The sequence below is a fragment of the Vigna radiata genome, chromosome 7, assembly GCF_000741045.1.
Source record: "Vigna radiata var. radiata cultivar VC1973A chromosome 7, Vradiata_ver6, whole genome shotgun sequence".
Taxonomy (NCBI): domain Eukaryota; kingdom Viridiplantae; phylum Streptophyta; class Magnoliopsida; order Fabales; family Fabaceae; genus Vigna; species Vigna radiata.
The window spans coordinates 50,886,591-50,899,948 of NC_028357.1; the positions used below are offsets into that span (position 1 = coordinate 50,886,591).

General features: G+C 37.4%; 1 protein-coding gene across 1 annotated transcript in view; it reads right to left on the bottom strand.

Moving 5' to 3' along the window:
- Positions 1 to 1,275: 1,275 nt before the first annotated feature.
- The window catches only part of LOC106769525 (pentatricopeptide repeat-containing protein At3g16610-like), a 38,222-nt gene continuing 26,139 nt past the window's right edge, over positions 1,276 to 13,358 (bottom strand). Inside the window, exons 7-10 of the mRNA XM_022784181.1 lie at positions 7,528 to 7,603; positions 6,729 to 7,141; positions 6,570 to 6,609; positions 1,276 to 2,347 (exon numbers count right to left, since the gene is read on the bottom strand). The gene's annotated coding sequence lies outside the window, so the exon portion shown is untranslated. The remainder of the gene's footprint in view (positions 2,348 to 6,569; positions 6,610 to 6,728; positions 7,142 to 7,527; positions 7,604 to 13,358) is intronic.

Consider the following 13,358-nt stretch of genomic DNA (forward strand, 5'->3'; position numbering starts at 1 on the left):
AAATTTGGAATAGGTTTTTCTTCCTATTGAAAATGTCTGGAAAATTAAGGAAGAAGAAATTGGTTCTCTGGCCTTTGAAAATGTAAAAGGAAACAATTACATTGTGCTCTCGAAAGTGATTCTAATTTTTTTCATTAAATAATGGAAGTGATTCTAACAAGACATTGGAGGAAGTCACCAGAGAAGATCTCAAATAAAATATTTGAACTATGTAAGAACAAAAGAATTACTTTATTGATAACGATCACACTCAAGTTACATTTTGATCCTCTCTATTTGTAATAATCAAAACCTTTAAAATAAGGAAATAAAAATATATAAAAATGAATAGAAAGATTCCAAAGATATTTTTTCCAAATTACTAAGATGATATTGAGAAATTTCTATCCTAAAAGCTACGATTTAAAACAAACAATATTCATAAAATCTTGGTTTTTATCCATCCCAAATGGAATTTTGTGATCAACATAACCAACCTCACCTGGTGCGAAAAGGCTTGTTGAATTAGTTTATAACCAGTGTTATCAGTATCGGATACCAAAAATATCGGAGATTATAAAGTTATAATGGAAATCATATCGGGTTATGACAAAAACATTGCTGCCAAAACAAATATAATACATGCATTTAAAATAAAGTACAAAAATATAATTATAATGCAAAATAGGTCTATTATGTATGTTGAAATGTAATGTTCTTTATTATTATTAATATTTATGCAGGGGAATTTTCTATTAGACTTTTTAGGAGCTTCCTGACCTTTTGGTATTCTGAACTATTGTCTCCTATAAATGCAATAGTATGTTGTATCAGAAGTTTAAGTGAAAATAAACCTTTTTAGCTATTCTCAACTCTTTTCTTGGCCATTGGCCATTATTATTGCTAGAAAATGGGTATACTTTCAGAAAATATAGAAATGGAGAAGAAACAAAAAATTAAAAATGCAGGTGGTATTTGACAAAAAGCGGCTGCCATGGGCCACCATGAGAAACCTGATTCACCACCACCTAGTTGGGGAGGCAGGTTGCAAAACCGCCATCAATTTCTGCCATGACACTGCATAACCGAGTTTTAATAACACTGTTTCTAACACCACAATGGAATTGTACACCATTTACATAAACTGAGCTTCTGGCATTTCGTTTTTTTACATCAAGTAACGTTGACATATATTAGCGCAGGTGAATAATATTGCCACAAAAATTCGTACTTGAAACAGTAATGACCTATATTATACATCATTAAGTTCAACATGAAAAAAAAGACATTCAAATCTACCAAACTAAGTGGAACACTACAATGTTGAGATGATTACAATATTAATAATGTTATTGTGCTAGGCTTGTACTAGTTGAACTACACTTGAACTAGACAAGATCATTAGTTCCTTCGATGATCAGATACATCATTTGAACTAACATATCTATGTCCAAAACACAGAGATACAAATACTTACAGACACTTCCAGAATTCATATATATATATATAGATATAGACACACATGTAGGTCAACTCACACTCAAATTGTGATGTCTGGACTGTTGAGCGAGTAACATCTTGACAATCAACTAGGGATGGCAAAAGAATTTGTATATGTATATCCGCAAGTAAAATCTATGACAAATATTAAATGGGTACTTTTAATTTTGATGGTGCAGGTACAAGTATCAAGGTATCCAAACTACAAGTACCCGCTACTTACTAATAATTATTTGTGAATTTTATGTGAAATAAAATCATTAGTGAAAAATATATGAATCATGGAAGAATCAAATTTGACTTCATATATTTCTATTTTTTATTTAGACCTATGAGATTGGAGTTATTATGTAAAAGATTAATTTTTAAAACTTACATCTTCATACAATTCATTCAAATTTATGTAAAAGACACTGTCGTTGACAAGGAAATCTACCACAAATTAGTTGGCAAACTCATTTGTCTCACACTAGACCTGATGTTACATTTGCATTGAGTCTAGTTAGCCAGCTCATGCATCAACCGAAGGAGATTCACTTATGACTGCATTAAGAATTGTGCAATATCTAAAAGAGACTTTGGACAAGGGAATTTTGTTCAAACGAAATGGAAATGTAAATGTAAATCTAGTAGTAGTATATGCAAATGCTAACTATCTTTTGTCAATTGTGGATCAAAGATCAACTACTAGATATTGTAGTTTCCTTGGTGGGAATCTGGTAACTTAGAAGAATAAAAAACAAAATACAATAAGATCCCGTGTTTGAGCAGAGTTGAGGACAATGACAAAAGGAATATGTGAACTACTATGGCTGAAAATCATCTTTGAAGACTTAAGAATAAAGCAAGATGAACCGATGAGACTTCACTGTGATAAAAAATTTGTTAGTAGCATAGTCCATAATCCAATACAACATGATAGAACCAAACACATTAAAATTGATCGACATTTTATCAAAGAAAAATTAACAAAGGGGTTGAATAGCAACAACTTTGACATCATTATTTCAATAATGGGAATGGAAAATACATATTTACCAACTTGAGGNGAGTATAAGCAATCATATTTTATTACTTCCATGTTTAGCATATTACAATTAAAGAGTATAATAGAAATATCCCTAAATCATAGGGATATGATTATATTCCTGAATCATAAGAATCTAATGACGTTAAATGTTGATATTATATTTCCTAAATTAGTTTTCCAATCTTGTATATATATCTAATGTGATCATAGCAATAAAACCATTCTATTATACCCTAATATTTGATATGGCATCAGAGTCATTTAAAACCCAACCTGGTCATTTAAATCTCGAGATGTTCATCCATTGACGTGATAGGTGTGTTAGAGATCTCACATCAACTATACATAACGCTGAATTATAATATATCAATAGAGTGTAATCTTCACCTTACAAATCGATTTTGGGAAATTGAAATTGATTTTGTCAAGTTGAGTTAGGCATAAACCCTTTTACTAATATGAACCAAGTTTCAGTATCATCTCAAATATAGAATGATTTTACTTCTTTGAATACATCATGTGTGTGTGTGGGTGTATACAACATTGGAAAACTAATTTAAGAAATAAAATAACAGCAGTTAAGAAATGCAAAAATAGAACATAATTTTACAAAGACAGTTAATTAGAGATATAGTTGATTAATTTGTAACAAACTGAGCATAGTTACCATCTAAAATCCAAATTAGGATGGACTGTTAAGAATTAATTGTACGTAAACATATATATCTCTGCACTGAACTGATCTAAGGTTTTCAAAATTATCCAACAAAACCATAGCAACAACAATCAAATAATGGAGAAGTTGATGACANAAAGGTAAAGTTAATGGTTCTAATTTGTTCAAAAAATACATCATAACCAACTTGTTTCTCATTCTAGACTTTTCACAATTAAATTTCAAGCAAGACTCGATTTAAAGTTATGAGACAGTTTTGCAAATTTACCTGTATGCAAGTTGTTAGGCCTCTACTGGTAGTTAGGAAGTAGTTAAGAAGAAGTGTGTATAAAAAGGGTTGGGGTGCTTTGGGAGAGTCAGTTTTGGAGTATTATTGTTTTGCGTAAACTCTTGTAGTTCTTTGGAGAGAGGTTAAGCTCTCGGGTTACCTTGTAAGCATCATTCTTTTTTATTCTTTGCAATAAAAGGAGGCTGTACAATTCAGAGGAATTGTTCTTTGTGTGTTTTTGAGTGTTTGTCTATAGGTTCTTGATTACAAGAACCTATCATTTGGTCCGACCTGCCGGATCGTAGTGGGGCTGTCGGATTGAGAGACTGCCGGAAATAGGAGAACTGCCATTTAGCAGTGGGGGTGAAGGATCGAGAAACTGCCATTTCGCAATAGGGGTAAAGTGTTCACGAAACTATCGTATCGCTGCCGGAATCGGGTGGGGGAGAAGGAAATGGCAGTTTATAGAATGAAGGTGCAAATAGGAGCGTTGCGACCAGATTATGCAACAATATGCCAAGATTATAAAGCAATACACCAAGATTATAAAGCAATGCGCCAAGATTTGCAAGAAATCATAAGGAGGTTGGGTGGTCGAGGCCACAACCAGGACAGCCAACATTGGGACCGGCGAGGGGAAGAGAAAGGGGAGAGAGGGGATAGACGCCATGCTGTGCAACCCAACAGGAAGAAAAGGGTAGAACTACCCACTTTCGAAGGGTTTGATCCGTTGGGGTGGGTCTCTAAGGCAGAGAAGTTATTCGAATTGCAAGGTGTGGCAGCAGAGGAAAGGGTGTGCCTAACGGAATTCAGTATGGAGGGCAACGCTCACTACTTGTTCAAAGCCTGGAAGGCTAAAGCCAAGAATCGTTCTTGGGAAGGACTAAAGGGGGCAATGGTGTGGCGATTTGAAGAACGGAACAGGGGCTCAACCGTTGAAGGGGTGGCGACCAATAAGCAGTCGGGAGAGGAAGAATACGCCCCAACATTGACCTTGAGAGAATTGCAGGAACCGATACGCAACCAGGTGCGTCTTGTCGATTCTCAGGATTCGATGGTCGCGATGCCAATCGTGTGGGATAGGGAGGAACTTCACGGAGGAGCGAAGATCGGAGGAGGAGGAATGGGAAGAAACCTGACAAATTGGAGTAGGTCGAGCGGGACGGTGTCGTGGGTTGAACCCCGTCAACAAACCCAGAACCGAACGGGGCCAGCTGAGAGTAGTGGGTCGGTGCCCAAGGAGGTGATACAGGTGAGCGGGGTTACAAAGACGAATTTTGATAACAGAGGGAGAAATTCTAGGAATTTACCCTACTCAGAGTTTCCGAAACGAAGGGAGGAGGGAAATTGTTTCCGATGTGGAGGGTCGTTCGCACCTGGCCACTGTGGCACCGAGAGAAGCATGTGTGTGCTGCTATTGGAGGAAGATGAGGAGGAAGTTGTGAGTGAGGAAGTGGTGGAACCTGAGACAAAGTCCATGGAGCTGTCCGCCTGCTNANNAGAANGGATGACCCCAACCAGAACGATGAAGTTGACGGGGTGGATCGGAGGAAGAAGCGTGGTGGTCCTCATTGATAGTGGCACCAACCACAATTTTGTCAGCAGGAAGTTAGTGGAGGAATTGAAGTTACCTTTGATTGATACTCTGTCGTATCCGGTGGGCCTGGGAGATGTGCAGAAGAAAACGACCCGAAAAAGTTGTGATAAAATTAGATTGAAGTTGGGAGAAGCTACGGTGGAGGGAGTCTTTTATTTGTTCGAATTCAGGGGTGTAGATATTATTTTGGGCATAGAAATGACCATGGGATATGATCTGGTGGGTAAAAGGGTGAGAGTAAAAGGGGACCCTATTTTTTCCAAACAGCAGGTGGAATCGAAAGCCCTCCTCAACCTTGCAGATGCTGAAACGTGGACACTAGTTAGGAAAGTGGGTCTAATGGAGAATGAGGTGGACGGAGAGAGGCAAAGTGATTTGACCCCTGTGCAAACAGAGCTGAGTGCGGTTCTGCACCAGCACTACCAAATGTTCCAGGAGAGAGAAACCTGCGCTGTCTAGAGAGAACAGTGAGTGGCAAAGTGAGTTTCGGGAAATTAAAGGGTTGCCTTATTTTCGGGAAATGGAGCACCAGGAGGAGGATAATAGGATTCAACAAATAAAGAAAAAAGTTATTGACCTGATTAGGATGCTAACCCCAACTTTTGAATCCAAGCAGCAACGGAAAGGTGAAGCGTCTGGTAATTTTCAAGAATTTGATCCTGGTGGAAAAACAAATACAAAAAGAAAGTTGGCCATGGATGCTGCATTGGAGAGGAAAACACAGGTCCACACATCAGAAAGTGGTATTCTGAGCTTGCAGAACTATGGCCCAGTGGTCACTTGGACAACCATGGGATCAAACGTGGAATTTGCAGGGGAAAAGAGAAGACGTAACCTGGGAGGATAGGAGCACTATGGCAGACCAATATCCTAACTTCAACCTTGAGGACAAGGTTGTTTCCGGAGAAGGTGGTATTGTTAGGCCTCTACTAGTAGTTAGGAAGTAGTTAGGAAGAAGTGTGTATAAAAAGGGTTGGGGTGCTTTGGGAGAGTCAGTTTGGGAGTATTATTGTTTTGCGGGAACTCTTGTAGTTCTTTGGAGAGAGGTTAAGCTCTCGGGTTACCTTGTAAGCATCACTCTTTTTTATTCTTTGCAATAAAAGGAGGTTGTACAATTCAGAGGAATTGTTCTTTGTGTGTTTTCGAGTGTTTGGTCCATAAGTTCTTGATTACAAGAACCTATCACAAGTTATGGCAGCTACTCTAACCCTTGAGTTCTGCACTCTGCCACTATCATTAGCTGATCCATCTCCATCACTAAACTCTGAATCTGAAGACGTNCAAGTTATGGCAGCTACTCTAACCCTTGAGTTCTGCACTCTGCCACTATCATTAGCTGATCCATCTCCATCACTAAACTCTGAATCTGAAGACGTAACTCTAATAGTAGAAGACTCACTATCTAACATTCGCAGAACAGCAACAAAAACTGACACCTAGAGGAAAAGTAAAACAAGTCAAAATAATTCGCAGACGTAACATTTCATTACTCTTTGCATTAAAGAAAAAAAGTCTTAACCTTACATGATCCGAAACAGCACAGAAAAGATTCGTGAAACCTACAGAAAAGATGCATGTGACTTGCAGCAAAGTATAAAATTAATGACATGGCCAAAGTATGAACCACGCATGAGTTTCATCATTGATTTCTAATAAGTTCCTCCAACATACAGATTACCTGGACATAGCACTATCTTCCACAACAGGGGGCTTTAATGCCAAGACGTCCATTGTTTTCCTGAACACCTGTTTCAAAAGAGACTAGTTCAAAAAAATCCTACAACTAATAGTTTTACAAAATGAAATGCAGAATTATCATATAGCTTAAGAATTGATCTCCAAATGTCAACAGGGAAGGATGACCCAGCTCTTGAGCTTGCTTCACTGATCATCTGAAAAGCCACTGTCTGTAATTCACTGGAACTTCTTTCTGTGGAAAATCTCATATTAATCCCAGTAGATTTTTCTTTACAAATTGAATGAGGCATCCAAAATGGCACACCATGAGAGCAATCGATAACATCAAGTAAAAATTTAACCAGTATAATATCTTCAGATTGCAACCATCTTCGATGAGATATAATAATAAATCTGGAGAGGGAGTAGATTTTGAAGAGTCAATTAAAAGTATCATTTACTAAAGAAAAAAAGTTGAGTACTAACAGTAAAAGGAGCAAAAGAAAGAAACATTTTAATAGTATAAACTCAAATTTTGGAGCAACACCATATAGCTCTTTCAAGCAATAGAGGTCAACATATGTTATTGAGTAAACAGTATTTTCTCATTCATATTTAAAAACACAAAATGACAGAACGCATTAAAATACATATACCAGAAACTTGGAAAATTGCAAACTACAGAAGCATATTCATACTTTGAAAAAATCTTCAAGAAAATAAAATCCTACAAAAAATTCTAGAGAATAGCGCAAGGCGCCTCCAAAGGTGTAGAGTTAATCCCCTTTAAAGGATCGTACCCTGGACACAAGGTGGTCGCAGTAGGAGATTTGAACCCATACTAAAAAGCAAAGTCCGGGCACTCCCAGGCAATAACTAGCAATTAATAAATAATAATATACTATTAGAATACATAAAACAAATAAAGCACAATGGCCACAATGCACAATTTATCTAAACCAGAATGGAGAAAAAAAAATTACTACTATCATTTTAAATAACGGAATACATAATTCAACATTACTGACGAGAAAAAGAAAACTCACTTGTCTTATATTTATCATATATAATAGAAAAACAACAAGGTATCAGTTTCAAAATGGCAGGAAAAACTAAAATGAAAACAAAGACTCAAATTACAGAATGAAAGACCCAAAACAAAACTCAGAAACATTTAAAAGAATAAACACAAACTAGAAACACTAGACTTATTCACAACTCAACCCATCTGACCAATTCAATCATTTTTCAGCCATTTCCTCAATCAGAACTGCACAATCATATTTCTCAACTTTAAACATCGGTTTCAGAAGTCCAAGCATTTGATAACAAAAACTTAATTCAACCAGGTCTGAACTCAGATGCAAAAATTTAATGCTAGGACTACTTCTACATGAATCTAAAGCAAAAAACACAATTAAGAGTTCCAATCAAAAGAAATGAAACTAAGAAATGAGTTAAATCAGCAAAGAAGGAATGAGAATATGAAACAGAACCTAAAATGAACCTAGAAATGTCTAACATCATCTCCTAAACTATATACAACCTATATAAGCTAAGACTGGATAACAGAACCTAGAAAACCTCTTAAATCAAAGTTCTACAAAAGAAAACAACAAAAGGAAAAGAGAAGAAGATAATAAAACAAGTAACTATGAACCTATGCAAATCCTAATAATAGAAACAGGAAGGATGAAAACGAAAAATAATTCCTAATGGCAGATTAAAACAAAACCTAGAAAGGAAACAACCTAAATCATTCCTATTTACAGAAGCAATGAACAAAGAATGGTCTAAGGAATTAAAACAGAAAATTGAAGGTGGAAAAACAAAAAATAGAAGAAGAAAACTACTACGGACTCTATTTACCAAAACAATAAAAAGAAAAGAACTTAAGCAATCCTACAAACAACTTAATCAATCCTAAAAGCAACAAAAGAAATAAGCGCTTACAAATACAAATTAAGAATGACTATTTACAAAAAAACTGGGAAAACTAAAATGAAAACAAAGACTCAAACTACAAAATGAAAGACCCAAAACAAAACTCAGAAACTAATTAAAAGATTAAACACAAACTAGAAACACTAGACTTATTCACAACTCAACCTATCCTGCCAATTCAATCATTTTCCAACCATTTCCTCAATCAGAACTGCACAATCATATTTCTCAACTTTAAACATTAGTTTCAGTCGTCCAAGCATTTGAAAAACAACTTAATTCAGCCAGGACTAAACTCAGATACAAAAATTTAATCCTAGGACTACTACATGAATCTAAAGCAAAAAACACAATTAACATATCTAATCAAATGAAATGAAACAAAGAAATGAGTTAAATCAGCAAAGAATGAATGAAAGTATGAAACAGAACTTAAAATGAACATAAAAATGTCTAACATCATCTCCTAAACTATATACAACCTATACAAGCTAAGACTCGGCAAAATAACCTAAATCAACTCTTAAAACAAAGTTCTACAAAAGAAAACAACAAAAGGAAACAAAAGGGAAAGAGAAGAAGATAAGAAGTAACTATGAACCTATGCAAATCCTAATAATAGAATGAGGAACAATGAAAACGAAAACAATTCCTAATGGCAGCTTAAAACATAACCTAGAAAGGAAAGAACCTAAAGCATTTCCTCTTTACATAAGCAATCAACAAAGAATGGTTTAAGGAATTAAAACAGAAAATTGAAACAAGAAAAACAAAAAAATAGAAAAAAAAACTAGTACGAGCTCTATTTACAAAAACAATGGAAAGAAAAGAACCTAAGCAATCCTAGAAACAACTTAATGAATCCTAAAAACAGCAAAAGAAATAAGCGTTTACAAATCAAAATTAAGAATGACTATTTACAAAGAAATAGCCCTCCTGTGCAAGGAAAACTAAAATGAAAACAAAGACTCAAACTACAAAATGAAAGACCCAAAACAAAACTCAAAAACAATTAAAAGACTAAACACAAACTCGGAACACAAGCCTTATTCACAACTCAACCTATCCTGCCAATTCAGTCATTTTCCAGCCATTTCCTCAATCAGAACTGCACAATCATATTTCTCAACTTTAAACATCAGTTTCAGCAGTCCCAGCATTTGAAAAACAGGGTTTTGGGTCTAGGGTATAGGGTCAAAGGTACAGGCTCTAGTGTATATGGTCTAAGGTATAGGGTCTAGGGTTTTGGATACAGGGTTTTGGGTCTAGGGTTTTGGGTCTAGGGTTTTGAGTCTAGAGTTTAGGGTATAGGGTTTTGGATATAGGGTTTAAGATCTAGGGTTTAGGGTCTAAGGTATAGGGTCTAGGGTATAGGGTCAAGGGATTTGGGTCTAGGGTTTGGGATCTAGGGTTTTGGATCAAGGGTTTAATGTCTAGGGTACAGGGTCTAGGGTTTTGGGTCTAAAGTTTGGGGTCTAGGTTTTACGATCGAGGGTGCAGGCTCAAGGGTATTTGGTCGAGGGTTTTGGGCACAGGGTTTTGGATATAGAATTTAGGGTCTAGGGTTTAGGGTCTAAGATCTAGAATCTATGGTATAGGGTCTAGGGTATAGGATCTAGGATATAGGGTCATGGTATTTGTGTCTAGGGTTTGGGATCTAGTGTTTTGGATCTAGGGTTTTGGATCTAAAGTATAGGGTCTAGGGTATAGGGTCTAGGGTTTTCGCTCTAGGTTTTTAGGTATAGGGTCTAGGATTTAAGGTCTACAGTTACGGGTCTAGGGTTTTGCGACTAGGTTTTGGGTCTAGGGTTTAAGGTCTAGGGTTTTATGTCCAGGATTTTGGACCTAGGGTTTTGGGTCGATGGGTCTAGGTCTAGGGTTTTGGGTCCGGAGTTTAGGCTCTAGGGTTTAGGTTCTATGCTTTTGGGTCTAGGGTTTTGGGTCCGGAGTTTAGGTTCTAGGGTTTAGGTTCTATGCTTTTGGGTCTAGGGTTTTGGGTCTACAGTATAGGGTCCAGTGTTTCAGGTCTAGGGTTTTGGGTCTAGGGTGTTGGGTCTAGGGTTTTGGATCTAGGGTATAGGATCTATGGTATTGGGTCTAGGGTATAGGGTCTAGGATTTTAGGTATAGGGTTTGAAGTCTAGGGTAGAGGGTCTAGGTTTTCAGTCTAGGGTTTTGCGTCTAAGGTTTCGAGTCTAGGATTTTGGTTCTAGGATTTAGGGTCTGGGGTTTAGGGTCTAAGCTTTATGGTCTTGAATTTAGGGTCTACGGTGAAAGGTCTATGGTCTAGAGTCTAGGGTTTAGGATCTAGGGTTTAGTGTCTAAGGTTTTGGGACTAGGGTTTTGGGTCTAAGATTTTGGGTGTAGGGTTTAGGATTTATGTTGTAGGGTTTACGGTCCAAGGTTAAGGGTCTAGGGTTTTGGATCTATGGTTTTTGGTCTAGAGTTTAGGATCTAGGATTTAGGGTCTAGGGTTTAGACTCTAGAGTTTGGGGTCTAGGGTTTAAGGTTATTAGAAGGTGAGTTTTTAGGCCTAACTCAACCCCACAAAACCGGCTTGGAAGGTGAGGTTTGCACCTCTCTTATATATTATAATTTGGTCTTATCTCTAGTCGATGTGGGACTTCCAACACACCCCCTTCACGTCGAGGTATAGACATCTCGTGCGTGATAGTAGAAATTGGGTGGTCCAATATTGGCTCGACAATGAGTGGAATAGAAACAAAAATGCCCACTTAGAACTCGCTACGATAGGCCTAACTAAACCCCACAAAACCGGCTTGGAAGGTGAGGTTTGCACCTCACTTATATATTATAGATTGGCCTTATCTCTAGTCGATGTAGGACTTCCAACAAAGGTCTAGGGTCTAGACTCTGGGGTTTTGGGTCTATGGTTTTGGGTCTAGGGCTACCGTATATGGTCTAGGGTTTCAGGTCTAGGGTTTTGGGTCTCAAGTATAAGGTCTAGGGTGTAAGGTCTAGGGTATAAGGTCTAGGGTATAAGGTCTAGGGTTTTGGATCTAGGACTTTGGGTCTAGGATTTTGGGTCTAAGGTTTTGGATCTAGGGTTTAGAGTCTACAGTCTACGATTTAGCATAAATGCTTTAGAGTTTATGATTTTGGGTTTAGGGTTTTGGGTCTAAGGTTTAGTTTCTAGGTTTTAGGGTCTTGGATTTAAGGTTTAGGATTTAGGATTTGGGGTTTTGGATATCAGGTTTTTGGTATAGGATTTAGGGTTTTAAGTCTAAGGTTTATGATCTAGGATTCAGAGTCTCAGGTTTTTGGTCTAGGATTTAGGGTCTACCTTATCTAGAATATATTAAGAGACGTGAAAAAGGACATTGCTGCGAACCTTACAGTCCTAGCCATCGTTGTGTAGAGAGAAGCATGTGTGTCATGATATTGACTGAGGAGGATAGAGAAGACGAAACAGACGAGAACGTCAAGACGGAACAAATGGTGATAGAACTCTCGGGGTTGTCTGCCGAAGGACTCACGCAATCTAATACTATGAAGTTGCAAGGCTGGATAGAAGGGAGGAGAGTTATGGTATTAATGGACAGCGGAGCTAGCCATAGTTTTATATCCACCAGTTTGGTGAATGAATTGGGTTTGAAAACCACTGACACACGTCCTTATAAAGTATGCTTGGGAGATGGGCGAAAGAAAGTGACTGTTGGGTATTGCACAGAAGTCCCCCTTAAATTAGATAGTTTAGAGGTCAAAGATAAATTGTATTTCCCGTTAAATTAGATAGTTTAGAGGTTAAAGATAAATTGTATTTCTTTGAGTTAGGCGGTGTGGATGTGATATTAGGAATCACTTGGTTAGCTTCCCTAGGAAAGATTAAAGTGGATTGNGGACAACTCATTATGAAGGTGAAGTAAGAAAGGAAAGATGTTGAGATAAAAGAAGATCCCACCTTAACACGTAGAATGGTGACACCCAAAGTTTTCTTAAAAGAAAAAGAGATAGAACCAATGCCTCTAGGTTGGGACTTAAGCCAAGCAAAAATGATTGAAGAAGACTGGGAAACAAAGAGAGTAGCACCAGTGCAGGAAGCGGGATTGCAACAGATTTTGGCAGAGTTCAAGGGGGTGTTTCAAGAACCCCAGGGGCTGCCACCTAAGAGAAAAATAGACCATCGAATTCAATTGAAGGAAGATAGTCTTCAAATTCAAATTAACTCAGTACAATTTGTGCGTGCAATGGAGGTGTTGTACACGAAGCTCCAAGATAAATATACCAAAGTCAAGACTAAGAAACTATCTGATTTGGAACACCTTAACGACGAACAACAACTGAAATTCATCAATTATTTGCCTGCTACATAAGAGGTTATAAAACACTTGAAGATCGAGAAGGAAGAGCTTCTTGGACAAGTCAACGAATTACAAGTCGAGCTCGCTTCGCTAAAGGTTGCCAAAGACAACCAATTAGTGGACTATCAGATGCTTTTGAGGAAGGAAAGCCACAAAAATGGAGATATTGCAACAGCTTTGCCAAGAAGGAGCATATCATGATTTGAGTAATAGCAAAAGGATGGTAACTGTAGGAGACCATTAGGTGGAGGGAGCTTTACCAACTGAACTACAGGACAATAACCCATGTACACCCCTCTGAAAAGTGTTACAGTGCAGGAACCAGCAGCAACAAGGGGAGGAGATACCCAAGTTTTAAATACAATG